The sequence below is a fragment of the Mus caroli genome, chromosome 14, assembly GCF_900094665.2.
Source record: "Mus caroli chromosome 14, CAROLI_EIJ_v1.1, whole genome shotgun sequence".
NCBI classification, from domain to species: Eukaryota; Metazoa; Chordata; class Mammalia; order Rodentia; family Muridae; genus Mus; species Mus caroli.
The window spans coordinates 14,919,512-14,946,521 of record NC_034583.1 but is presented as its reverse complement, the minus strand read 5'-3'; the positions used below and the strand labels follow the sequence as shown (position 1 = coordinate 14,946,521).

Sequence of the window (27,010 nt, the reverse complement as noted above, 5' to 3'; positions counted from 1 at the left end):
TTTCTGTTTTCATAGTAAATTTCACAAAATGATGCCCTAATTTATATGCTCTGTACTTGAAGTTGGCTCCTGAGTTTTACATAGCATGGTGCATGTTTCCTATGACCTAAGTCTCTTGGGCAATCAGATCTCATTGAAGTTGGCTCCCAAGTATTACATAGCATGGTGTGTGTTCCTTATGACCTTAGTGTCTTTGGCAGTTCAATCTCATGGGTATTACTTGGTGATAGAATGGCATCGAAAGCAAGGGAGCCATCAAGGTCTCTGGGATCTCTCCCTTGGAGCCTAAGTCTTTAATTAGTGGAGGAGAAGGAAAAGACAGGGTCACTCTTCATCAACAACCAGCATCCTCACTCCTGGGATCCGGCTGACGAGCAGCTGATCCTGAGATCAGCACAGCAGTGGTGGGGGAGCCCCAAGATGGTGTCAAGGCTGCTTAGGCACTTAACAGGCCATCAGGCTGTTCTCCCTCTGCTGCCAAGCACACTCACGCTACCAGGGACACGTCCTCTGATCTTGCTGACATCCTAGGCTTACTCTAAGTTTGCAGTTCCTGAAGAGAAAGACCAGAAAAAAGCCACAAACATAGGCAGCACTTCCTTGTATGCTAAGTAGTGTTAGGCGTATAGCCCTCATTCAGTGACTCCCTCACAGTTGTGTCTCCCGTGCTGTGTCATCAGGAAAATACACAACAGGACCAAAGAGGCAAGGTTCAGCTCCCTCCACCTCTCAACCCTCAGAAGGAGAGAAACGGAAGCTGGGCAGGGGAGGGGGCTATGGGCCAGACAGAAGAAGGGGCAGATTCTAGAAGGCAGAATGAAGGAGGAGAAAAGAATATTCGGGGCAGGGGTGTGTGTGAGGGGGTTCTTTCTTCCCTTTCCCCCCTCAGCTATGGCATGGAAAAACAATGGCCTTTCTGAGGCACTGTGCAGACAAGGCAGCTCTGAAAAAAACTAATGGCCATGATTAATGACAATGGGCTGGAGGAGAGCGGGGACACAGCCGCCACATACATCATCCCTTCCCGTCAGTCTCTGCTCCTCCTGCCCCTCTTCATCCTACCAGCCAGGCATTATAAAAATGTCTTATCTGCTCCGGACGCTGATTTTAAAGCTGAAATCACAACTAGACCCCCACCCAAAAGACAAAGAATGAGAAGGGCCTGAGAAAGGGCACTGCTAGAAGAAGGTAAGGGAGGGAGAGGAGGCAGAGAGAGAGAGAGAGAGAGAGAGAGAGAGAGAGAGAGAGAGGGAGAGAGAGAGGAGGAGGAGGAAGAGACAGGGGAAGAAAGACAAAGAGGTGATGGGGTGAACAAGGAAAATAACATGTAAAATAACTCGAAGATATTCTGGGGAAAATGTGCAGGTTGTAATCATTCAAGATTTCAACGACTTGACTCCTCACATGCTGAAGCCACATTTTCAAGGTCTTATCTGCCATATGGTTCCCTGTTTGGATGATTTATTAGGTGTGGAAAGCACACTGATAAATTTTACTGCATTTCCCTGAATAGGCAACCTATGGTGTCAATAACAAAGCTCAGGCGGCTTTAATGAAAACTGCAAGCACCAAAGGGTAACCATTTATTTATGAGTCGCTATAGTATTCCTAGGACAAAATTTATCTTCCCTTCTCACGCACTCTGAGGAAACCAAATCTGGTCAAAGTAACAGAGATCACATCCATATGTCAGTGGCTTGCTAACATCGCCCCTGCATGAGGCACCAGCGGCTGCAAGGGAGAAATTGTTTGGAGCCTTCGAGTGACCCATTTTGCATAAGAAATCTTGTTTTTATGAAAAACAAGGGGAGAACTGAAATGCTCTGCAAACACCATAGCCTCGGCAATCACACTCAAGACACAGAGGAAGCCTCTCGATTTTTTTCTTCACCCAGAAAATGGGACAGCTGCCCCAAGGGTAGGGATGAAAGAGGAGAAGGTGATGTGCGGATGAGGAGGAGAGAGATTTAGATAGTTCAACCCATAAATATTTTAAATTCAACCAGTCTGCTGTACAACATTATTCTCTGAAACCCACTCCCTCACAGGATACCGGTCAGAAAGTAAAAATCCGCATGCCCAGAGCACCATCTGACTCCCACCCCTGCCCCACCCCACACACCCCTAAATGCCTCTCTTTCTGGCTAGTAGCCATCTGCAAGTCTGATATGTGTGTTATTTTTATAACAGAGAAGCATCCAACTTTTTAAAACTCTAAAGGCAGCAGAACTAATGATGGAGCTCTGGGGAGGGGTTGGGGGAGGCACCGAAGAAGGAAACTAGACAGTGCTCTCTGGCTGGGTAAGCCGGAGCCACAGGGAACTGCCACAGCAAAAGCACATGGCCAGCTCTCCAAATCTGGTTTTCCCCACTGTGTTCCATGCCATGCCTTGTTTCAACTGCAGCCAGCCTGGCCCAGGAATGTCACCAGGAAGAGTAACTGAAGGAGGGAAGTCTGGAGAACATACCCTTGGGGAACGGACGCTCAGAGAACCAGAAAGCAACACAGGGCCAAAGCAAAGCTGAAGGGCTGGAGAAGGCTCCACCGAAGTTATTACTCTGAAAATTGCCTCCCCTGGCTGATTTCCCCCCAGCTCAGTTCCGTCTGACACCCCTGCATTTTACACACAGGTCTTTTTCCATGTTCTGCATCAATATTTTTCTAGAATAATTTTGCAGTGAGAAGGTAAAAGTTAAAAAAAATCCATTCTCACCCATGTGATTAGCTCTCTATACCAGAGAGAGAGAGAGAGAGAGAGAGAGAGAGAGAGAATGCTAGGTAAATAAGTCCTTTGGAAAGCAGAACAAAAATAATCAATGTGCTAGAGGAAAAAACTCTTTTCACATCATACATAATAAACAATTAGAAGTCACCTTAATCAGTTCAATTACTGCCATCGCTGCTTTTAAAAGCTGCTTAGTAAAATGGCATCAATTAAAGTTTAATGTCTTATAAAAGATCACTCAAGTATTATAGTAGAATTAAGAGGAAATAGGTACCACTTGGACCTTGGCCATATTTTTAGAGGTTTTTTTTTCAACTAGAGAGATTTACAAGAATATTCATTATTGCCTAGATTGCTTTCAGTTCAGCCCCTGCCTTATTAAAGAGCTGGGTGAAAGGGCCCAGCATGATTCGGAGCACATTCAGCCAGCTGGATTTTCAGTTTGCTAAATATTTCAATGAGTTCTCAAAGGCACTGCATAAGTAAAACATCCATTTTTTTTCTACACATTTTCCCCTTGATTTTAGTGTGAGTCTCTCCACAGGAAATACAGCAGGCACAGCCATTTGTATGTAGCTCCCACCAAATGGCTTTGGAGGATAGATGCTTGGGGTGGGGGGCCTTCTCTGATGGCCTCTGAAAACCTCCCATTCCTGGGAAGTCCATTCTGAGAAGCTACCAACTTGAACCCCAAATTCTACCAGGAATTATGGAGTTGCCAAAGGAGACTCAACAAACACAAATGTGGACAGCCACTGGGAGCTCTAGGGCAGCAGAGAATTTCCCTTGAGGCCTCTCGGGACCCTCTTATAGAGTGATTCAGGCTCTTCACTATCTACTAGCATTTCAGCTAACTCCTCAGACTCAAGTCTGGTAAGGCTTGCATCTACAGAGAGAGAGGGAGATGTTCTTGTAGCCCTTACTAGAACCTCTGTAGGAGCTGTGTGATGACAAGTCTCCTGAAGAGGAAGCTTGCCAAAGAAAACTGATACCATGAAGAGTGACAGACAGTCTAGGCTTCCATTCCCAGGATGCAGCTGGAGTAGGCAAATTCACACAAACAGAGAGGGGAAGCAAGTTTGCCTGGTCCTAGGGGGAAGGGGAATGTCAGTGTTCGGGAGAGCAGAAAGTCCACTTGGAAAGAAAAGAAAGTTCTTGAGACAGACAGAAGTGTTGGAATATATTCACATCCGTGTGAATATATTTAATGCCACAGAACTGAGTGCTAAAAATAGCTGAAATGGTAGGCTTTAGACTGTTAGATATTACTACAGTAAGTAGGGAGTGAAAGAAATCAAAGCCAATCACTACCAACTACACACAACCATGACCTCTGGGGCAGGGACTCGGCTTCCAAGGAGACCTTCTACACTCTCAGGCCCTGGTCCAGCAGCTTAGCGTGGACACCCAGGTATGAACAACTTGCTCAATTCACCCCTTCTATGCCCACCTTTGTCTCCAAAAGACACTAAGGGTCTTCTTCTTCCCAAGGGTCCTTTCCCCCATGGCCTGTGTTTCTTTGTCTGGGAGCCCAGTTGACTCCAGCCTGGCAACCCCAGTCTCTCTCTTCCCCAAGCTCTGTGAACCCATAGTAACCCACTTCCTACCCAGCACAGCTCAGTGGTTCACACACCTCAAGTCTCTACCTGCCCACAGATAATTCGGAAAGAAGAAAAGTTTAGAACACTTATGTTTTGGAATTTGTGGTAAAAATTTAAGCTAACCGAACTCCCCTTCCAAAAAAAAAAATTTTTTTTCTTTTGGTATTTAAACTCACAATATAAACATGAGTTAGAATCAGGGAGTATTCAAGCAGAAAGAAGAAATGATTCATAATGATCTGAGTTCAACCATTTATATTGTGTCACAATTACCACCCATAAGAAAGACATTCAAGAGTCAAGACTAATAAGGTTGATCCTATGGTAAGGAACTGGCCTCTGAATTCTGATGTTTTCCTCACAGAGTAGTGAATCCTTCAACTCCCACCAAAGGGGCTTCTTTTGGTTTTTTTGTTTTGTTTTGTTTGTTGTTGTAATTGTTGTTGGTTTTTTGTTTTGGGGGAGTTGTCTTTTGTTTTGTTTTGTTTTGTTTTGTTTTGTGATAGACATTAATGAATACAGAGACCTACAAGGGGTCAACACAGAGACAATAAGAGAGTGTAGAGTGCCCAGCCCTGAATCGGACGGGTCTCATCACCTCCCCTCCCTGAAAAGCCTCAGGGCTCATCATGGAGGAGAAGGCTTTAAGAGCTGGAAGTAGAGGACAATTGCAACAAAATGTTTTTTGCTGGACACAGGAATCCACAGTGGCTACAACTGCACAAGCTCAGGCTACCCCAAAGAGCAGCAAGAAGCTTCCCATGTTCTAGTAAATGGTCCCATACCCATGCACACACAGGCAGCACTAAATGACTTCATTGAGTTTAAAAACAGAGCTCATGATGTTGGGGGAAGAAAATGGTGGGGGGTGGGGGTTACAGGAGAAATAGGAAGGGAAGGAACAGGGGAGTGGATTTGATCAAAGCATTACTTTATGAAATTCTCTAACAACGACAGATACTTAGGTAGATATGTAGGTGGGTGGGTGGATGGATGGATGGATGGATAGATAGATAGATAGATAGATAGATAGATAGATAGATAAATAACTTGATTCTACCTCTGTCAGGCAAAGCTGGGCCAGTCCCAGGAAGTCCTTCATCACTGTTTTATCATCTGTACAGCCAGACTCTCCAAGTCCTTTCTGTCTGCCACTAGACTACATCGCTTACATAAGGTACCTGGAGTATTTATAGTTAAGATTCAGTGTCATAGATATGTGTGCATATGTGTGTTTTGACTGACATATATCCTGTATGTCTATGTCTGCACATATATTAATTCAGTATGTTTGTGGGTAGAAAGAACATATCATTTATTTTTAAAATACTGTCTACTCGTAGAACTGATAAAGCTGGGACTGACTAGTGGCCGTAGCTGCACATCACCGTAAGTACTGAGAGCCACAGACTCATACAGTGTCAGAGAGCTGGGATTGCAACTTTTACAATACAGGTATCTTACTACCATATTGAGGGTCCTTGTTCTACTACTAGATCCTTTTTTTCTCTGTGTGTGTCCAAGTGTGCACATATGTGTAGGTACATGTATGTGAAGGCCAGAGGCTGACAACAGGTGTTCTTCTCAATCACTTCCCTGTATTATTTTTTAAGACATAGTCTTTCTCTGAACCTAGAGCTGTTAATGTGCAGAGTGGCTGGCCAGCAAATGCTCTCCTCTCCCCAACATTGGGATTACAGATGTGCAGTGATGGTCTTAGCTTTTTATATGGATGCTGGTGATGCAAACTCAGGTCTTGTGCTTGCATGGGAGCACTCTAGCAACAGAGCCCTATCCCAAGCCTGTGTTTGTTGGTTCTTTTGTTCATTTTGTTGTTTTGTTTTGTTTTGTTTTTAAAAATGCGTGTGTTTTTTTGTGTCTGTGTATATTTTTGTGTGTATGTGAACTATACATAAAGTTAAAAGATATTTAACACTATACATAATGAACTCATTGTCACAGCCAAGCCAGTATCTGCTTTTTATACAGTGGTCATTTTTGTATAAGATGAAAAATGCTTCATACCTAACCTGGTAGTAAATGTTACACCCATCTGAAACATGAGAGCCACAGCCTCTGGGTCATATATTAGCTCTCTGGAACTTACTCATCCTACATCTGAAACTCTGCACTCTGGCCAACATCTCTACACTCCCCACCCTACGAATCCGCTAGATCTCATCCTCCTTTTGTGTTTGGCTCTAAATGCTCAACTATTTTAGCGTCTTAAGTATAAGTGAGGTCATAGGATGCGAGGCACCTGGCTTATTTGGCCTAACATAATATCCTCCAGACTCTTCCATGTTCTCGAAAATGAAAGGCTACCTTTCTCTTTTTAAGGCTATATAATACCTCTCCTTGTATACACAAAGCACAATTTCTGAGCCATCACCTATCAATGGCTACTTACACTGCTTCCAAAACTCACCTATCTAGTTTTATATCCAAAGGAAATGAAATTGGTATCTCATAAAGATTGCCACACTCCCAAGTTCATGGCAGCAATATTCACACTGGCCAACACATGGCCACTAAACTTATATATGTTCCTGAGTCAAGTTCTTTGTCGTTGGGTCACCCACCAGAAAAGCAACCCGCTAAGTGGTTAAAAGTAGACTCTTCCAGGCTCTACTAAAACTCACTCAGTTAATCAACTAACTAGGCGAACAAGGCTTAAGAACCTGGACAATTTCTTGGATGATTCTGACACAAGTGATCTACAGACTAGGATTTGGAAACTTCTAAATCACCACACCTCCCTTCCGGGGGGGAGGGTGGGGGGGTTGGGGGGGTGGAGCAATGCTCCTCCCACTGTTCCCAACCTAGCCAGGGCAGGCGGTTTGTCTTAAGACAAGCAAGCACCACTCATCTGTAATGTGTTAGCACTTCTTTACAGACCATTTCAGTGCAGGAAAAAAAAGAGGAAGTTGCAGATACAAGATCATCTGTTTAAAACCCCAAACCGTAAGGGCAAGGGATGGACTGGTCTCCATTAAATTGATTTCTATCACAAAATTATCGCCTGCATCAAAAGAAATATATCATTTACTATAAGGACACCCTGAGAAATAAATACATTTTAGAAAATGATTGCCATCTGTACGATCTTTAGCAGTACATAATAAAGACAATAAATCTGCTGCGAGAAAATACCACGCAAGCCAATCCTGTTCATTCCTATCTGGAAGACTAGAAATTGGTCATGATTTTAGCAGGCACTTATTTTGCTATGTCAAGAAAAGTCTTATTCTTTATCCAGCATACAAAGGACTGACAGAGACAGTTGAAGATTATAAGAATTACAAAATGTCCTAATCACTTTGGAAATAACCATTTCTGTCAAACTGCATGACACAATGCCAAATATTTTTACCCAGTCATTAAAAGTGCCCCACAAATTTCCCATTGTAGACTTTGATATCTAACTCAAACGACCGTATAAATTTGGAGGCTGCAAAATCAATTTTCCATAAAATATAATTTGAGCTTCGCTAATCCAAACTGGCCTCTTTCCTAATTGGGTTGAATTCATGGGATTTTTACTGTCATTCTCTGCCAAATCAAATCAGGGAAACTTGGAACTTTTCTCTATTCTGGATTACAGTATCACCTCTTCCTCTGGTCAGGAGGGACGGTCAGAGGTTCCTAGCATGGTGAATATTTAATGGATGGCCACACTGTCCCTTGGCCCTGAGAAATAGAGACACAGACACAAACATACCTTCAGATCTATTTGTAACCTCACTTTCTGCCCTCCTGCTTGCTCATGGCAAATACTGAATTTTCACAGTTCAAAGAGAAATACCAACTGAGCTGCTCAAGCCAAAGGGAAAAACAGAGAGGAAGGAGAAGAAAGGAATGAAGGAAAGGCTGTAGCAGCTTTGGGAGTTGCCGGCTTCCTGCCAAGAGATCATCTCCTCCCCTGGTGATCATCACCAGTCCCAGAACATTTAAATCAAAGGTACAAAGGGACAGTGGGAAAACAAGGACTTCAGGAGGGAGGGGAAAGGGAGGAGAGAGAGAAGGAGGCAGGGAAAGAGGGAGGACAGACAGAGACAGGCATAGAGCAAGAGGTGAGTGGGTAAGGACACAAATGAACAAGTGGACAAGTGCTGCTTAGCTGACTGAGAAGCAGTAAGGAAACAGAACCTATGCCCCAGAAGTAGCTGTTGGTTTTTTTTTTTTTTTACAACTGTTATTGTTGTTAACTTTCTGGGTTTTTTTTTCTGGTTTTAATACTTTCACCATACTTTCGTTATGATTTAATTCTGGTATCAGTGGAGATAAAGCTGTATGGTAAAGAGCTGACACCAACACCCAACATGTATGGACACACACATACATGTATGGTCACACACATGCCCTCCTGTGTGCACATGCCCACATGCACCACACACACACACATAAACACACATACACACACACATACATGCGTGGTCACATATGCCCTCCTGTGTGCACATGCCCACATGCACCACACACACACACATAAACACACATACACACACACATACATGCGTGGTCACATATGCCCTCCTGTGTGCACATGCCCCCCCCCACACACACACATATAAATGCGCACACACATACATGCATGGTCACACATGCCCTGTGTGACCATGCATACACGCACCCGCCCACCCACACACACATACACATATCTATCTAGCCTCATCTAATCTTGGTTTCATAGAGGACACTTCCAGCAGTGGATGCTTATGTCACCACTAGAAGACAAACATTCTTTCAAAAGATGTGAGACCAGGAATTATTTCAGTGCCCATGAGAATGACGAGAATCTTTTTCCATCAGCCAGACACACCATGCCAAAGAATCTAACTGTACAGCCAGAAAAAGGGGGGAGGTCCTTTCCTGTGGACTCTGTCTCTTGTTCTCTAAGACACTGAGCATTGCTTTGTTCCCATCAGTGCTGACATCCCTGTCTTATAAAGAATGACTAGAGAGGACATCTTAGCACAAGGGGCAAATGTTTCTTTCTCTGTTTTCCTACTACTAGTGTTTGAGATTAAACAATCCCACAGCGTAGAAACTTACTGGGCTCTGCTCTTTATTCCAGCCTAACATGGAAAACACAGGACATATTTAGATGGAGAACAGACTGCCTCTTGATTGGAGCCTGCTGTAAGCCACGAAGTACAACAGTGTCTCCTTCTCTTAAACAGGGACTATCAGCTGAGCAACTAGAAAAGCAACAACAGAACTGGGAGGAAAGGAGCCTTGAAGAAGACATAAATCAAACTCAGAAAATGAACTTAAAATCCAAGAGTCTCCTTGCCCAAGCCCAGACTTCTCCACGCCGCAGCCCCTAGTCACAGGAGCCATGCAGTGGTATCAGCTAGTCATGGCGACTGGGGCTGATGTGAGCAAACTGTCTTGGCGAGCGGCTTCCTTTCCTCTAGCTACTAGAAACCTGTGAGAGAATCCTCTCTTACTCTAGTTCTCTGGGAGCATCCTCCCTCATTTCAGTTCCCCACAACTTGCATCAAAGAGAAACTTTAGCATGGCCATAGAGCAAAGACCAACTGCAAAAGTTCTGGCAAGGAATAGCTGGAAATGACAGAGGTGATGATGATAGACATGAACCCTTGTAAAGAAATTCAACTTCTGTACCTCAAAGGGTCTGAACAGTAATTCTGGCCCCACACTAATACTCCAAGAATTTTTCCAAAAATTTTCTGTCATTTACTGTATTTTATCCCCAAGGATGCTTGGATTTCTACTGTAACAGAAAATCTAGATTATGTATTTTTTAAATTTATTTTATTATACATATAATTATTATAGCATATATAATTATATATAATGTTATATCATATATAGTTATATATTATATCTAATTATATAATAGTGTTATATATTATATATCATGTAATATATTACTATACTACTACATATTATACATCTGTAATACATATACTATATATATACTAAATATGCATTATATTAAATATTTTATATATCACATAACATATGTTACATACATACCCATATACATGATATATAATATATACTTTATATTATATGATATATAAAATATGATTATATAGTTATTACATACAATATGATATATTGTATGACACATAAAATGTGTTGTATATTGTGATATATAGTATATATCATATAATATATAAAATATGATATATTCTTGACTTTCTGAAATGCCCAAATTAAATATGAAAGCTTCCTAAAAAGTAAAATCAGGTCTAACTTTCTCTTTTTGCACAGTGAACTTGATTCTATGGTATACAAATGACAGCCCAGGGATGGCTTAGTCACCAAAGCATTCACCTTGCATGATAGAGGGTAACTAAGGAACTAAGCATAGTAGAGGGTGTTTGTGATGCCAGCTCCAAGGAGGCAGAGACAGATAGATCCCTGGGGCTACTAGACAGCCAACTTAGCCTACTTGGTACATCGCTTCCTAGTTCTACGAAAAAGAAAAAGAAAAAGAAAAAGAAAAAGAAAAAGAAAAAGAAAAAGAAAAAGAAAAAGAAAAGTTAGAAGGAAGGAAGGAAGGAAGGAAGGAAGGAAGGAAGGAAGGAAGGAAAGAAGGAAGAGAAAGTACAGAAGTAAAAGAAGATAACACCCAAGGGAGTCACATAAGGTTGACCTCTGGTCTCCACACACGTGCACTTGAACATATATGCACTAAATAAATAAAATACAAGTGGAAAGTCAAAAGGGGAATGGATAATTGACGCTGAAATCATACTTGAGAGTCACGATTCAAGTGATAAAACTGGAGATCAGACAGGTCAGATGTCTTGTTCAACACAGGAAAAAGCGAAAACCTGCATCTCCTAACACTAACTTCATCGTTTTGCTCTTATTAAACTATACAGCTTCAAAATTCAAAATTAGTGAATAGGGAGGTATGTGTGTGCGCACGCATGTGTGTGTGTGTGTGTGTGTGTGTGTGTGTGTGTCTTGGGCTGTCTTCATCCACCCGATACTAGGGATACGACATCGTGGACAGAAGCCAATAATTTCATGATCAATAAAGCAAATTTTACCTTAATTTTTAGAAACTGAATGCACACCAGTGACTGAATTGGCTCCTTGGTCAGGCATTAAGTCTCCCAGGGTGTGTAGGGAGACCTTTAATGTAAGGGGACTAACCTGGGGTAGCAAAGACAACAGTGAGTGTGATCTGTGAATTCCTGAAACCAAAAGCAAATTGAAATGTTCATGTGCTTCTTGTTTAAAGCAAACAGCCTTCCTTTTCATCAGATTGTTAAATATTTCCCCTTATAATCCTAAGAATCAGCAAACTCATACAATTATTCTCTCAAAGATCTGATGTCTGGCCTCTCATAAATTTCCATCACTTTCCGCCTACTAAAATTACTTTATATGATTGAAATGAAGTTAATAATATTTGGGAGAATTTTCTTTCCTTTTTCTTTTTCTTACCATAAAGACTCAGGCAAAGTGTGGAGGTGGCTCAGGCTATCACCACTGACTGTCACTGACAGAATTCATTTTAAAAGTCCATTCTTAATCATGACACAGACCCTAAACTTCACTTGCTTTAAAAAGAGAAGAGAAGCTGCCAAAATGAAACTTTCATGATTTCCTTCTTCACTTGGGATCTACTCTAGGAAATGGTGACTTTTAAAAAACTTTAAGGTCAGGCTGACTATATACAGAATGGCATGCCCTGAAATGCATAAACCAATAGCATTAGGTACTAAGATATAAGGGTCCTCTTTAGTGGAAAACTGGGTTACTGTACAGTTGAAATCTAACTACCCCCATAAACATCTTCAATACATGTGAAATAGCAGGGTGGACAGCTTCTCTCACACTGAGGGTCATTTATGGAGCAGTCAAAGGCTGGTGGGGAAAAGAGGCATGAAGAGGGACGAGGCTTTATAAAACGAATAACTTTTTCTCATTCTCGATATTTCTTACGTCCTTTTATAACAAATTGCTTGGCTCTTGAGAGCAGACTCATAAAAGGAGTGAAATATATTTTTCTATCCTCAGTCTGAACTTTTTTTTTAGTACATAAAGTTGTAATGACCCTTTCCAAACAATGAGCCAACACTTCAAAAATTTCCATTGTTCCAAAGACACAAATTACCTTGCACATCTATGTCCATCAACAGAATGAGGAAGGAAAACACATGAAAGTCATTTCAAAGACATCTCCTAGGAGTTATACTTGGAAGCTGGAGAAACCCAATAATCCCCCTACCTAGATAAATTGAGTTTTCCAAATGACTGGGGGGATCAACAGCGGAGCAGGGCCAAGCATTTGAATCTTATAAAGGAGGCTCTGTATTAGCCTCTGGGGAGCCAGTCCAACATGCTGCAACTTTATGGCTGGTCGACCTCTTGAAGCCACAGCCCCACCTTGAGTGGAAAGGAACCAAAACAAAATGCTATCTTCCAGCAATTTACACAGTGCAAATGGAATTTCTCCAAGCTCCGAAAATAGGTTTATTCAGTTTGTATGTGATCCCACCCTTTTCCTTTAAACAAACAGGACAAGTAGTCGTTGCTTAGTCACTCAAAATCAAAATCCCTCCACCTTTAACCTCAAATCATCAATGACAGTAACCATGTGTCATTTGGGATGTTCAGAGAGTATAGTTTCTTACTAATAAGAAGTCTGACCAGACCTATTTGTAAGACCTATCTGGAGCCTGACAAGTACTCCTCACCTCTTCTCCCATGATCTGATCTGGCCCTGAGTTCCCCAAACTGGGATTCAGAAAAGCTGTGGATAGCTTGGTTAAGGAATTGTCAATTTCAGAAGCTAATACTCTGGAGAAGAAAAGACACACAAAACCCTTCTGGTAGAGAAAAGAACGTTTTGAAGGGAAGTAGGTTAGTAGCACTTGTCAAGTCAAAACTCATACTTCCAAGGAAACATTCTAACATCCTCCAGTCTGAAAGACCGAGGGTCAAAGCCTGGCTTTGGCAATAGACCCTGTCCATGTTACTTTTCCTGAAGCTCCTTTGTGCCCTGTCACCTGACAACGGTAATGATAACTAACACCTGGATCACAGAGCTGAGGTGAGGGAAATGTGCAAATGCTTGGACAGCACTAAGCAGAGGCCAGGCCCTTGCAACACTGTATCTGTAGTTTGGCTGAAGCGATGGCTCCATTTTAACTATCAAAATCAGGGAAAGGAAAGCAGGTTGTAATGTTCTGTTCCCTGTAATCCTATTGTCCTAGACAGAAATTCCCTCCCTGTGCCTTTGTTTCCACCTACAAACAAAAAGCCCTTTCCCTTGGGGTAAGTATTAGAACAGCACGGAACATTCCTGAGATTGCCCTTATCCCATTACTTTCTGGAGAATTGGATTGTTCTGAACTCTGTCCTTCTCCCCTACCACCATCCCGCCCCGTGGCATCTTCCTTTGTGGTTCCCAAGGGGTCAAATTAACTTACAACAAAATCAGCTTTCCCTTCCCCTAGGCCTTTAAGAAGAGGGTAGGGATTCCCAGGCCAGAGAAGCCCCTTTGAGAGGCTCCCAAGCTTCTCAAACTAACAGGCAAGAAAGAGCAGCCATTCATGGGACAAATAAGCGATTTGCATTTCCAAGGATGTGGGGAAACATATTAGTTATAATTAGCAAACACACAGAGTCCCCCTGACAGCTTCACTTTACAGACCCTTGAATGTTTGACAAGAAAAGGTCATGTTTTGTAAAATCCTCAAAAGGTCATTCAATAACAAATCACATGAATGAAATCGCAAGGGTTCCGGAGGTTAACAGAGACACCACAGGCAGTAAAGTGGGTTTTAAGGTAAACAAGGAAGAGTGGAAATGGCTGGGCCTCAGCCCTGGAAGGGGGAGCTGCTGAGAGCAAGTCTCTAATTTACCAAACACTGTAATTTCAAGGCATTTTCTTTGCACTTGGAGATTTAACACTGAATGCTGTTTCTGGAGTTCTGCACACTTGGGGGATTAGCAGATAACAGCCCAGCCGTATTTCAACAGTTCTTCGAAAGGTCTGGGTTGACCTTCACCGGGTTGTTTGTTGTCGTTGTTGTTTTAATGTGTATTTTTTTTATTTAATAAGCCATACGAGGGGATTCCAGTTAAAACCTATAGGTGGCTGTATATATGGCATATAGACACCTACCTATTCCAAGGGACACACCCCACATTCCTGAAGCACTTCCAAGTGTGGAAACTGGAGACCTTCCAGCATTTTCCTCTGGCACTTTGACCTGCTCATGACCTCTTCCAACCCAGGTCTATTTTCTTCCTCCACAAAAGCCAGCAGCTCATCTCTCACAGTTAGGAGCCTCCAAGCCTTGTTTACCCAGGGTAATTTAGCTACAGGATCAGCGGGGAAAGGAGAAGCTGAGAATACATCTGGCCTAAAAGTCAAAACCTTGATTCAGGAGCACAGGGTGGACAGGTTTCTAGGAGGGCTCTCTCCAGGATGGAGCCAACTGGCTGGTGGCATTCCAGAAAGTTCTGGCCAGCACAAGGGATGTGGGGGCTCCCTTCGAGTAGTTTCAGAGTTGGCACATGCCTCACATAGAGTGCTGAATGTTAAGATGGAGAATGCTATGACAGAAGAGCCCCAGCTCCAGATGACCTGAAAAGAACAGCAACCTTCTGGGTGCCCATGGACAGGACGCCGCTCCCAAGGAAGGGGCATGATGAAACTGGCAATAGCAAACCTATTGCCTCACTTGTTCTGTGACCTTAAGCTGGTCCACATGGTAGCCCCATGCCTCAGTTTCCCCAACTATACAATGGACTCCTAGTGGAGGAAACAAAGGCTGGACGAGAAAGCCACATGTTCCTTATGTAGCACAGATCCTGACTCTGATCACCATGAACAGTCACACTCTCCTCCAAACCCAGTCTTGTGGAGCATCTACTTTCTAAGTTCCCTCATTGCTCAGTGTGGTAGCTCTCTGTAGATATTTACATCTTAATTAAAGTTAAATAAAATTTAGACCCCACACCCTCAGCCACAATGGCTTGTGTCTCAAGCGTTCCACCACTGCCTGGGTCTGGTGACTCTCACACTGGGAAGTGTAGAAATCCACAACTCCCACCACTGCAGGATGTTCTAGTAACATCACCTCACAGGCCCCACCCTTCACCCTCTAACACCTCGGCTCCCGTGAGCCATGCCCACCGTGAGTCTGCCCTTCACACACAGCCTGACAGATAGATGGGCCTAAAGCATGTCCCCTCACCTCTACAATTACCTGCTGACCATCAGCTCTACCAGGCTGGTGACCGTGTGACAAGAGTGACGGTCAGAACCAGGACACCTCACTTTGTCTTTCTTGCCAACTATTTTAGCTTATTTGCCACGGGTACAGGGTATAATTAATATCGCACGGGAGCCAGCATTGTCATTTTTCAAATCATTTCCCTGGAAATGTTCTACACCTCTTAATGGCCCTGCTAATGCTGTAGCTGTCATGTTTTGGACAGCTGCACTTTCACAAGACAAACTCTATAGCGCCAGGAGACTCTGCAGACTTTTCAGCTCAGAGGCTCAGAGGCCATGCACGCCAGCCGGTAATGGCTAGATGGAAATCTTTGATTAATTTTTTTTTTTTTTTTTTTTTACTCCTTGGTGCAGAGTGTTTCTCAAATGTCACCTTTGAGGCTTCCCTCGCTAGTCACCTCTCCTCGCTTCTCTGCATCCCCATGCCCACAGCCCCTCTTCTGGACCACCTGATACACAAAGGTAAGAGGAAGACAGGCCTAGATCATTGTGGCTGATTAAAGTCAGGACACTGTCCAGAGGTGACCACATCTGGACAAAAGCCAGACCCTTTTGTTAAATGCCACACACTAAGAAAGTAGGGTCCTTCATGCCTGATTTTATCTTTCAGAAATATTTGTTTTTCCTTTCTGACAACTTCTTAAAGAAAATTGTTGAATTTCTCCATATACTGGATAAATTTACGAATGGCAGGAGGAGGAAGGAAGGAGTTATACTAGAAGCCTCACAGGGACTGGGCACTAGACGGAAAAGCTGTACCAATACTTAACAGACTCCGAAGATGGCAATGCTTTTAGACAAAGGGAAGAAAACCCCCACTGGATTGTTTTAAGCAGCAACAGAACATTTTGCTGATGCTTTTTACAAGTTAATTTTATTTTTCTGAGCTGAGGACATAACTATAAGTCCAGGCAGGCCTGGTCTCATGAAAGCCCTGGGTGAAACCCACTGTACTTCATAAACTGGGTACAATGTGGCACAATTATTACCCCAAAACTCAGGAAGCAGAGGCAAAGTGGATGAAGGTCAGCCTCTGCCGTCAGGTGAGCTCAAAGCCAGTCTGAGCGCTAAAGTGTCTCAGAGATAAATTTTTACTGTTCCTCTCATAATCGATGTAAGCTCAGTATCATGGCTAGTGCTCCACAGAACACAGACTGCGTCATCTGAAGCCTTACCTGGAAGCCCTGTCTCCTGCAGGGCCCTTCGGTCTTAAAAGCATGCTAAAGCTGCAGTAGGGACACGGCTCCTTTCTGAAGGCTAAACAGCGGTGTCAACCCTGTGCCTTTAATACTGCGTTTATTAGTGCTCCACGGCCCGGGGAGGGACCAGCACAACTCCCTCTCACGCTGCGTCTGCAAAATGCTCCAGAAGTCGGACTCATCAGCGAAGCAGCGGGTCCCTTGGTTGAAACCAGCCAGGCCAGAAAAGTGACATGAACAGGATGCTGCTAAACATGCACGAGTGGAAAACGCACGCTGTATTCTCTTCTGCATGATTGGCTGCCATTTAAAAGACAATAAACAGCAACTCGAGATTGCTAACAACGTGTCATTTAAGGTTTGCTGTGCCTCAACATCAAGAAAAATCAATGTGGGCTCTACGGGGGCAGCAAGCCCGAGAGCTGAGCTTCGTTTCAGGTCTGTTTGAACTCATTTCCTTTCTCCATGGTTGCCCCCTTGTACTCCCCCTCAGGCGCCCCCTCGCAGCAGGCTGACAGCTTGACACATTGACAGCTCGCACTGAATGACAACTGATTTGTACAAATTTCAAGCCTTATAAATCTACCTGTCACAACAACAACATAAAAGCGCCCAGGCCCAGCAGGTAATTCAGGAAAGGCTTCCCTAGACGGCACTTTCTGAAAAGCAACGGCGTGCCTCCTGCCAAAAATTCCAACTATCATCCTTGTATAACTTTGAATAAAAATTCAGGGCCCATTTTCTTGCCAACAGGCTACCAATCGTCTTATTTAAAGATTAAAAAGAGTGAACAGGAGAGAGGGGGGAGGGAAAAAAAAAAAAACAGGCACACAATTTCATTTTCTACTGATATGAAAGCCATGCCACCTGCTAGGCCAGGATTACCACACCGTTTTTCTCTCTGGTACACAGAAGGAGTAAATGACAGAGGCTTTTTACGGTATTTAAACAATATCCCAGATTGCAGGACTGTGTCTCACAGTACCCGCCTGGCTCACCTGGGGCCAGGTCTCCTACCAGGGTGAGGTGTGCTCGCCAGTAGGAGACCAGGGTTCAGGGTCCTAGCCATTGGCCATTGTTTCAACTGCCCAAGATGTCTCCCAAACAAAGGCCTTCAGATGTTTGCAGCCCCTCGTTGACTTTTATCCCAACTGTATGAAGGTAAACTTTCACCAAATGCCCCTTCTATTCAAATCAGCAGCTCACCGTAGTACATCACAAGCATCCTTAAGATGAAGGATCAGCTGCAGGGGACAGTGGGCTTGAGTTCAGGTTTTATAACCAGGTGGAACACTGCAGATAAAACAACCATTGCAAAATACAGTACAAAGGATTCAAAGATGGGAGTGAAGTGAAATACCGGAGGGCATGGAGAGACAGCTCCACTTCTCACAGTACTTAGCACACAAGCAAAAGGACCCAATTTGTATTCTCAGAACCCAAGTAAATTCCCCGAGGTCATGGTGACCTCGTAATCCCAGCCTCAGAAGGCAGAGTTGGGAGATAACTAAAGTAACTGAATCCGTGAGTTCTGGGTTTGATTGAGCAACCTTGCCTCAAAGAATAAGCTAGAAGGGCAATTGAAACTTCCTGATAAGCACCTCAGGCCCTGACGTGCACATATCTATGCAAGCTCATGCAAATCTGCACACATTCAGGCATATGCACCACACACATACACATGGAAGATTAAAAACAGGAAAGAGCAGCTTACAGAAAAAGAGGAAGAGGAAGAGGAAGGAGGGGGAGTTGTCGTTGTTTCTTTACCTCTACAGATGAAAGCCTTCTAGAATGTTCACTTACTATAAAGAAAAATGTATATGAAGAGTGGGTAACACCACTTTTCACACATGCATTTGCTCCTGTAAACTCTCCACACAAATTCATAGATGGATGTAGGGACTTGTGTTTGCTCTATGCATTAGGTATAAGCATGTGCTGACTGCGGGCTGGGCTGCTAAAGGCAGAGTACAGAAGGCCAAAGATGAACCCAAAGTGAGTAAGTCTACAACCTGCAAATCTCAGAAGCAAGAACAGTGAAGCAGTGTCACCTCCTCTCCTGAGCAGAGATAACAGACATAACAGCCATGAATGAGCCCAGTTCCAAAATCCTGGCTCTTCTACCTAGGAGTCATATCTATCACTTGGGACAAGCGGCAAAGCCCTTCAGTTTCATCATCCATAGTCAGGGCTTACTCAGGTCTACCACAGAGTAGGAGAGCTAAACACCTCTGTAAAGACTAGTACACAACAAACAGTGTCTGTCCTGTGGTTCACTCACACAATAGATTAGCACACAGAGGGGCATAAGCACTGTGGTGGTTTAAATGAAAATGGCTCCCATCAGCTCATAAGGAGTGGCACCATTAGGAGTGGTATTATTGGAGAAAGTATGTCACTGGGGGTAGGCTTTGAAGTTTCAATTGCTCAAGCCAGGCTCAGTGTCACTCTCTCCTCCTACTGCCTGCAAATCTAGATGTAGAACTCTCAGCTCCTTCTCCAGCACCATGTCTGCCTGCATGCCACCAGAGTCCCACCAGGAGGATAATTGGCTAACCTTCTGAAACTGTAAGCCAGCCCCCAAATAAATGTTTTCCTTTAAAAGAGTGACTGTGGTCCGGGTGTCTCTTCTAGCAATAAAAACACAAAGATACACAAGAATGCATAGAAATAAACATTGAACAAATTAAGCACTAGAAAGAGAAACACATAACCATATCTTTTTCAGAACCCTTGGTGTTCATCAGAGATTGGCTCCAAGACTTGCTCTAACACTTGCTCCAAGACACGGGTATTCACAGATACTCAAGTCCTTTTTATAAAACAGTGCCAAACTGGCATGTGACCTCAGCATATCCTTTATAAAATCTGAGATCTTAAAACCCAATACAAGGAATGCTACACAAATATCTTCATTTGTAGCTATCACTAAGGGAATCATGATGAGAAAAGGGTTTGTTTAGATTTAGTACATCTGCAGTTTTCTCTACATTATTTTCAATCCCTAGTTGGTAGGGCAATGTATGTGGAGCATGGGGATATAGCAGCTGACTGTAATTATTTTTCTTTCACAGAGTACAAGCTTCGAATATAGAAAACAGTCAGGGGAGGGGATCAGAAGGGTTCAATCTCTCAAAATGGCATGACCTATTTGGTTAAAATATGCAGATTAGATATCTTTGTGGATGGATTCAATTTCTTCCCCTACCTAATTTTTCAAGAAAATTTCTTTACTCTTCAATTTGCTTCTTCATTAGTACATAATGAATGAAGCCTATTATGTACCAGAAAATAGGTATTCATTTGAAAACACATAATTTGTATTATCTAAACACAATTTACCAGAAGCACTATGAATGTATGGATGATGAGGGAAGAAAAAGTAATTCATATACGAGATATACACATTAATGTGAGAATGTACAGGTCATAGATAAAGAAATGATACTCTGGTCCAAACATAGCTAATACAACATTATCATATAATGAGTAATTTAAGATCTGGAGAAATGATGACACGGTTGCTATAAAGGCCAGTGTCATCATCAACTGAACTTTGAAATGTAACTGTGATTTTAATTATCCAAATGATATGAGCTAAGATCCACCTTGCAATATTCTTGTTATTAACCTTCTCAAATTGGTTAATGTCAAGAATGACATCAGCCAACCAAACTTCAGCAGCCAAGGAAAGCATGAGCCCCTAGTCTTCCCTTCTGTAATTATTTGTCTAAGACCAGCTGTTTTGATTATGGGCCATGAGTAAATAAGGGTGAATTTAAACTTCACAGGTGTTTCAAACTTTCTAAGGATTTGTATTTCACATGGAGAAGCCAAAATTAAACAAGTGTTTCACATAACAAAAATAATTGGTTTTGCATAAACAGAAACACATGTGTGGTCAATCTTTATACAATGAGATGGAAGAAAAGCTAGCAATAGCCTACAAAGTTGATGTAAATAATATTTACCTGAAGTAAACCAAGCTTCTCTGTCAGTTTTGATCAATACAAGATGATCATAGGAGGAAAAGTGAGGCATGGAGAGCCAAAACCGAGATGTTCAGCTACATGTCATGTTCGACCCAACATCCACTCTGCTCCTTCCCATCAAATTAGATTGTTCCTAAGTTAACCCTTCTCTGTTCAACAGCATGTAGCTGTTCTTAAAAAAAAATGAATAATATTTTTGCTAACTAATGTCAATCAATCACCAAGACTCAACAAATGTCTTCTCGTCTACGTTCAGCTCCCCCAGCTATGACCAATTAAAGAACAAATCGTTCATTGGAGAACTGCGGGCCCCACAAAAACATTATCAAGTACAGAACAGCTTAGTAGTGGACTCACATCCACCAAGTTTGCTCTGAAAAGAAACTCAGAAAGCATTTATCTATAAAATGTATGATCTGAATGTTTTTCATCTATATTTCTGTGTGTGGTCATTACTTGTTTCCCAAGAAGAAAGAGTAGAGCTCACTCAGTCATTCACTCAGTCATGTATTGGTCCTATTTTACCAAGGTTTGTTTCGATATCTCAATAAAGACCGAGTATGAGACTTCCAAATGCTGTCTGCCTCAAACCAAAGGTAGCATTTCCTTGTATCTTAGGATAAAGCTACAACTACCATCACTGAGAAAATAGCTAAACTTCCAGAATTCCTATGATCCCCCCTACACTCTAGAGTGGGCCCTCTAGTCCTTCAACAGGTGTGCCCAGGCCAAGAGGAGACACCTCTGGTCCTCCAACCAACGCAATAGGAAGAGTGGCTGGTCTTCCACTGCCAATGAAACTTAGCCTCCATTTCCTAGGACTGCAGAATCTATCTTGTCCAGTCTTCCCCACTGAACAATTTGTCAGAAGACACTTTCCAACCATCTCAGATCACACCAGAAAAACACACCATGAGTTACCAGGTAAGCCCAAGACCTCCTCAGCAACATCTCCAAGACAAGCCATGCATCCAAAGCCATCAGTCACTTAATCCAGGGCCAGAGTCCCAGGACAAAGGTCACGGACAGATAGTGGGTGGGGGAGGAGGCATTCAGAGAGAGCAAGACAAGAGAGCAGGCTGAGAAAGAAGATGCACGCAGCCTCTAGCTTGAACTTCCGTGGACTCAGTAAATTTTTACCTCTTAGGACAGGCCATGTTATTTGTAACTGTCAGAGGGAAGAAAATCTGTAATTGTTAAGGGGGGGTGAGTCTGTGCAAATTCCTTCCTGTGCAAAGTGAACAGTCAATCACTTTTATAAGGATACCAACAACCGAAACTATCCATTCGTATACTTTCCTTTAGTCAACAATATTACCTTTAGTAATCTGGGGAATGTGCATCCATAAATTACAGCAAGTGTTATTGCATTGCTGAATAAACAGCAGCATTTCCATCAGCAGCAGCAGTGGCAGCCCCACAAAGGTATAACAAACAGACTCAATCATTTTCTTGTCAAGCTCTGCAATGACTGCAGAGTTTACTGCTGGAGATAATGTTGCTTTCCTCAGCATTGTGTGCCAAACTGCAAGCTGCTTATTAAAACAAAACCTCTTTTCCAGAGCAGCGTGAGGTGGATAATCACTTACTGCACTCAAGAAAGAAGAAGAAGAAAAAAAAAAAAAAAAAAACAGGTTTGGTGCCCAGAGGAGGTTAACAACCAGGCATATGTGTTAACATTTGGTTAGTAGAGACTAGTTAGGAAATAAATTAGCCAACGTTGGGGGGCAGGGAGAGGGAAGAGGTTGACTTATTGCTGTCTCTGCCCCCAGGTCAGAGGGTGGAGGCGGGGAGACAACCGTTTTCCTGATGACATCATCCAGCTGGTTTACAATGTGCTCCACAGAACCCACTTGGCATGCTTGAAAGGAGCTTTGGCATGGCTGGTTCTGGGGGTCGGGGGGTGGGGAAGATGATGGAAAGGAAATCAGAAATGAAATGCAACTTGCCCAGTATCTCTGTGAAGAAATTTTTGGAAGAAAGCAGATTCCAGGGCTAGGAGAGGAGAATAAAGAAAAGGGCCAGGTGGGAAGCAAGTCAACTTTAAGAACCAGGCATTTGTGACTAAACTATTCCTGAAGACAGCACCTATTATTACTCTCAAAGAAATCGCTTGACATAACTAAGCCAGCAATAACACTGAAAAACCATCCTCAATTGGCGTCGCTTAAAGTAGATTGACAGCCATTTTACTGAGCCTCCGGAGCCAGGTAGGCCGAGATGGAGCCTGGGAGGCCTGCCCTGTCAGGAGCGGCGCTGCGAGAGGAAACCATTATTTCTGACTATTGAGCAGCTGCTCCAATACTTTTTTCATGCTTTTCCTCCCCATTTGTATACCCATTACAGGTGAATTAATATCAAAGGAGGCAGAGCCTCTCAGCTCGGCCCCCACCTCCGCTGTCTCGATGCACTGATAGCCTCGTGGTCCCCGGTGGTGGCTGTGGAAGAGGAAAGCCTATACTTTGGATGCTCCTATCTGAACAGGAAATGAGACTCTGAAGACTTTATTATAACTTTGAACAACATATGAGCTTTGACGCCTATCAGCGCTCTAAGGTGAGCCTAAGGAGATAACAAAGGCACACAAACGGAAGAGAGCGGTAACTCCAATAACTGTCACTCAACTTTGGAGCTACCAGGTACCCTGCCAGGCCTGTTTCTCCATCGCATGGTCACCCTTCAGAACAAAGGTTCTTCCAGCTCTGCCCACTGCTCTCTGCTACCTTGAAGCCTCTGCCTGGAGCATGTTGGGTTTTTTTTTCCCCTCCCTTTTCTGTTATTTACATTCATGGCTTCCTCTGAGAAAAGACTCCCTCACATGCCATCTCGAGTCGCTCAGATAATCACCTCACCTGACACTCTATCATTTAGGAATTCCCTGCTATGCTTATTAGCTGTCTCCCATAGCAGAAGGGAAGCCTGCTTACTCAGAGTGGTGTCTCCAGCAGCCACTTAAAAATGATTCCACAGCTCCAGACAAAATATCATTGTGAACATAAATTGAGACCTCTGTCAGACCCAACAGTGTTTTTAAGTGCAAATGAAGAGTCTCAATGAGACGGGTTGTGGGGAATCTCAAAAGATGGGGTGACTTTCAACTAACATCTCCAAGTACCTACAGAAGTTGTTGGTTGTAAGTGACATGAGACATAGGCGTTTTGGTACTATTTGTTTAAAGTACAAAGATGAAGAGACTTGCCCGTGACATAAACAAAAGAACCTCCGTGGAAGAGTAGAATTTCTGGAGTTTGGACACACCCTCTGACAGACAGAAACTGGGACACATTGGTCACTGTAGGGAAGCAAGGGCCTATACTGAATTGTGTATACTACTTTTAAATTGTATTTTACTCGGTAGAGGGGGGAGGGTCTGTGTATGTGCCATGTAAATGCAGGTGCCCTCTGGAGCCAGAAGAGGGTGTCAGGTTGCCTGGAGCTAGAGTTACAGGAAGTTATGAGCTGCCTGGCATGATGTATAAATGGAATTTAGGTCCCCTATGAGAGCAAGTGTTCTTAACCACTGAGCCATCTCACCAGCTGCTGATTTAAAAAAAAAAAAAAAAAAAAAAACGACAGAGACCCAGTGGTAAAATGGGCAAAGGGCACAACCATGCAATTCATGAGAAATGAAACACAAGTGCCTACTAAATACATAATAGCATGCTTAGCCTCATTTATAATAAGAGATATGCAAATAAAAACACTAAGAAACCCTTTTTTAACCTACCATACTGGCAAAAATCCCAAAGTTTAATAACACACTCTGTTAGTGAGGCTGTGTGAACACAGGCATGTCCCTATCATTGCTGGTGAGAGTATAAATTAGTTGGGCTCCTGAGGAGTACAATTTGGTAATGTCTATCAAAATTACAAATGCATGGACCCTTTGATCCCATAACTCTACTTCTGGGAATTTATGGGCTCTACAGACATACTTGCAAATACCCGAAGATGACAGTTTAAGATCATTTGTTGCAGCTCTGTCATAACAAAAGGAAGAAAAAGGCATACCGTGGCCATTGATGGGAACTAAATAAACAAATAATGATTCATCCGTACAATGGAACCCTGTGCCTATAAAAAATTAATGAGAAAGCACTCTTTGTACTAAAGGAAAGGGTAAAAAAACAACAGCAACATAGTATGAAAAGGTATTATCTTTCACACACACAGAAACTGGAATACAGATGCCTGTTAAATATATAATCAGATGTTATTATATGTATAATTTTATACATACAGTGATATACCATTTTGCTTCAACATATTATACATAGTTTAATTATATATTTATATATAATATATTCAATCTGCTTAATGCATTTTTAAATGCTCAATTTATGTAGCTTTACTATAATTTTTAATTATACAGTTAACTTTGTTTACACATACAGTATTTCAAGAAACTGAAAAACCTGAACAAGAAACCAGTAATAGTTACCTTTGAGGGTTGCTATGGAAACTCAAAAAGGCAAGAAAGAGAATGAAAGAGAAACTTTTCATAATCTTTCTTTTTTCCCCTGATATTTTGATTTTTTGCAACAAAGGTCTTGCTTTGTACCCAGGTTGGCCTAGAACTCACTATGTAGGCAAGCTGACTTCCACTCCAGGTCCTTCTAACTCAGCCCTCCATGCCCTCCCACATGTGGCTCTTAACTTTCAAATCATATGGGGATATTACTTACTTAAAACTTGAAAATGATTTAAAAAAATAATAAACCTCTATCCACAGAGTGTTAGAATATTTTCAAAGTCAAAGAAAATACAGTTGGATAGGATCCATGGATCTTGGAGACAGAAAATTCTTAGATGGCCCCAGATGGGCCAGACAGGACCACTTCAGGGTGGAGCCTCAAACTAGCCTCAAAGCATTCAACAGACAAAGGGCCAAAACCCCTAGGGCATGTTTTTTTTCTTCTTTGGCCGGTTGCTTGGTTGCTAGTCCTGGATGGCCTGGCAGTGTTCTACCCAGTTCCTGTGCTCTTCTCCAGCTGCCTTTCTACCATCAATCAGTTCACCTTATTGTCCCAGCCCCAGCCAAAAGCTCCCTTTTCACACCCCAGCTAGCCCACAGCTCACTCTCCTCTTTCAATCCCCTTGAAGCCTGCTGTGCTCACAGCAGGTGGCCTGCACAGGCAAGCAGTGCTAGCTTGAGGTTATCAGTAAAAGAGAAGAAGATCAAAGGAAAACAGTGTGTATTTACACTAAGTACGCACAGGCAGGGACCCATTACCACTCTCCCTAGCTAGTATCCATGTGTGTGAAAAGGTGATGGAGAGACAAGATTTTAGAGGTTATACCAGAAACAGGCTTTGCACATTGCTCCATCAAAGGTCACTGGCTCTGCCTACTGCCCAGATAAAGATATAGGACCAATTCACTGAAACCCATTGGTCACACCTCCAACTACGGCTTTTGGACCCAGTGTAAATGGAGACTTGGGAGAAGCATAGCTCTCCGAGTGGCCAGCAACCTCTCTTGTGAGAGTAAAGTCATGTTGCTCTCTAGCCTGAAAAATGTGTTTGGGTCCCAGTTCACTCATCTAAGTTACTAATCCTAGATTCCTCCATGATTCAAGCTATTGAAAGACTGAACCAATTAGTCACCAAATGCTTTAGCTATGGCAAGCCTCACCAAAGCAGAGACAGAGGACACAGCACACATTACAGACCCTAAAGAAATGCTATTTAAGCAATTCATTTTATAATGTGTGTGTGTTTCTTAGTTTCAAGAATATATGTAGAAGGTTTAATGAAGTGTTGCTAAACACATACATTTAAAGACTTCAATTAAAAGATAATGCTCTTCTTATTATATTGTCTAAAGAGACCTCTAAAATGTTCAGTGGGTTCCCTCAAATAGACAAAAAGGCATAAATTGCATATGAAAGCTCAGTATCCTTTGCAAACCACTATTCAAGCTTACACGAATATAAATTCCCATCTAGCCTACATGCATCCCAGTTCGGGTTCTACACAAATGATTCAAAGGTTATTGTAGATTTTTAAAAATGTATTCTATCATCTCACACCATATATAAAAATTAACTCAGAGTATATTTAAGACTTGAATACATAGAATACATAAGAATGAGACTGTAGGCTGGGTGTGGTGGCGCACGCCTTTAATACCAGCACTTGGGAGGCAGAGGCAGGCGGATTTCTGAGTTCGAGGCCAACCTGGTCTACAAAGTGAGTTCCAGGTCAGCCAGTGCTACACAAAGAAACCCTGTCTCGAAACCAAAAAAAAA

General features: G+C 42.6%; 1 protein-coding gene across 1 annotated transcript in view; it reads right to left on the bottom strand.

The window, feature by feature from the left end:
• Window positions 1-27,010, bottom strand: part of Lrmda (leucine rich melanocyte differentiation associated) — a 1,019,887-nt gene that overhangs the window by 869,920 nt on the left and 122,957 nt on the right. The window lies entirely within an intron of this gene.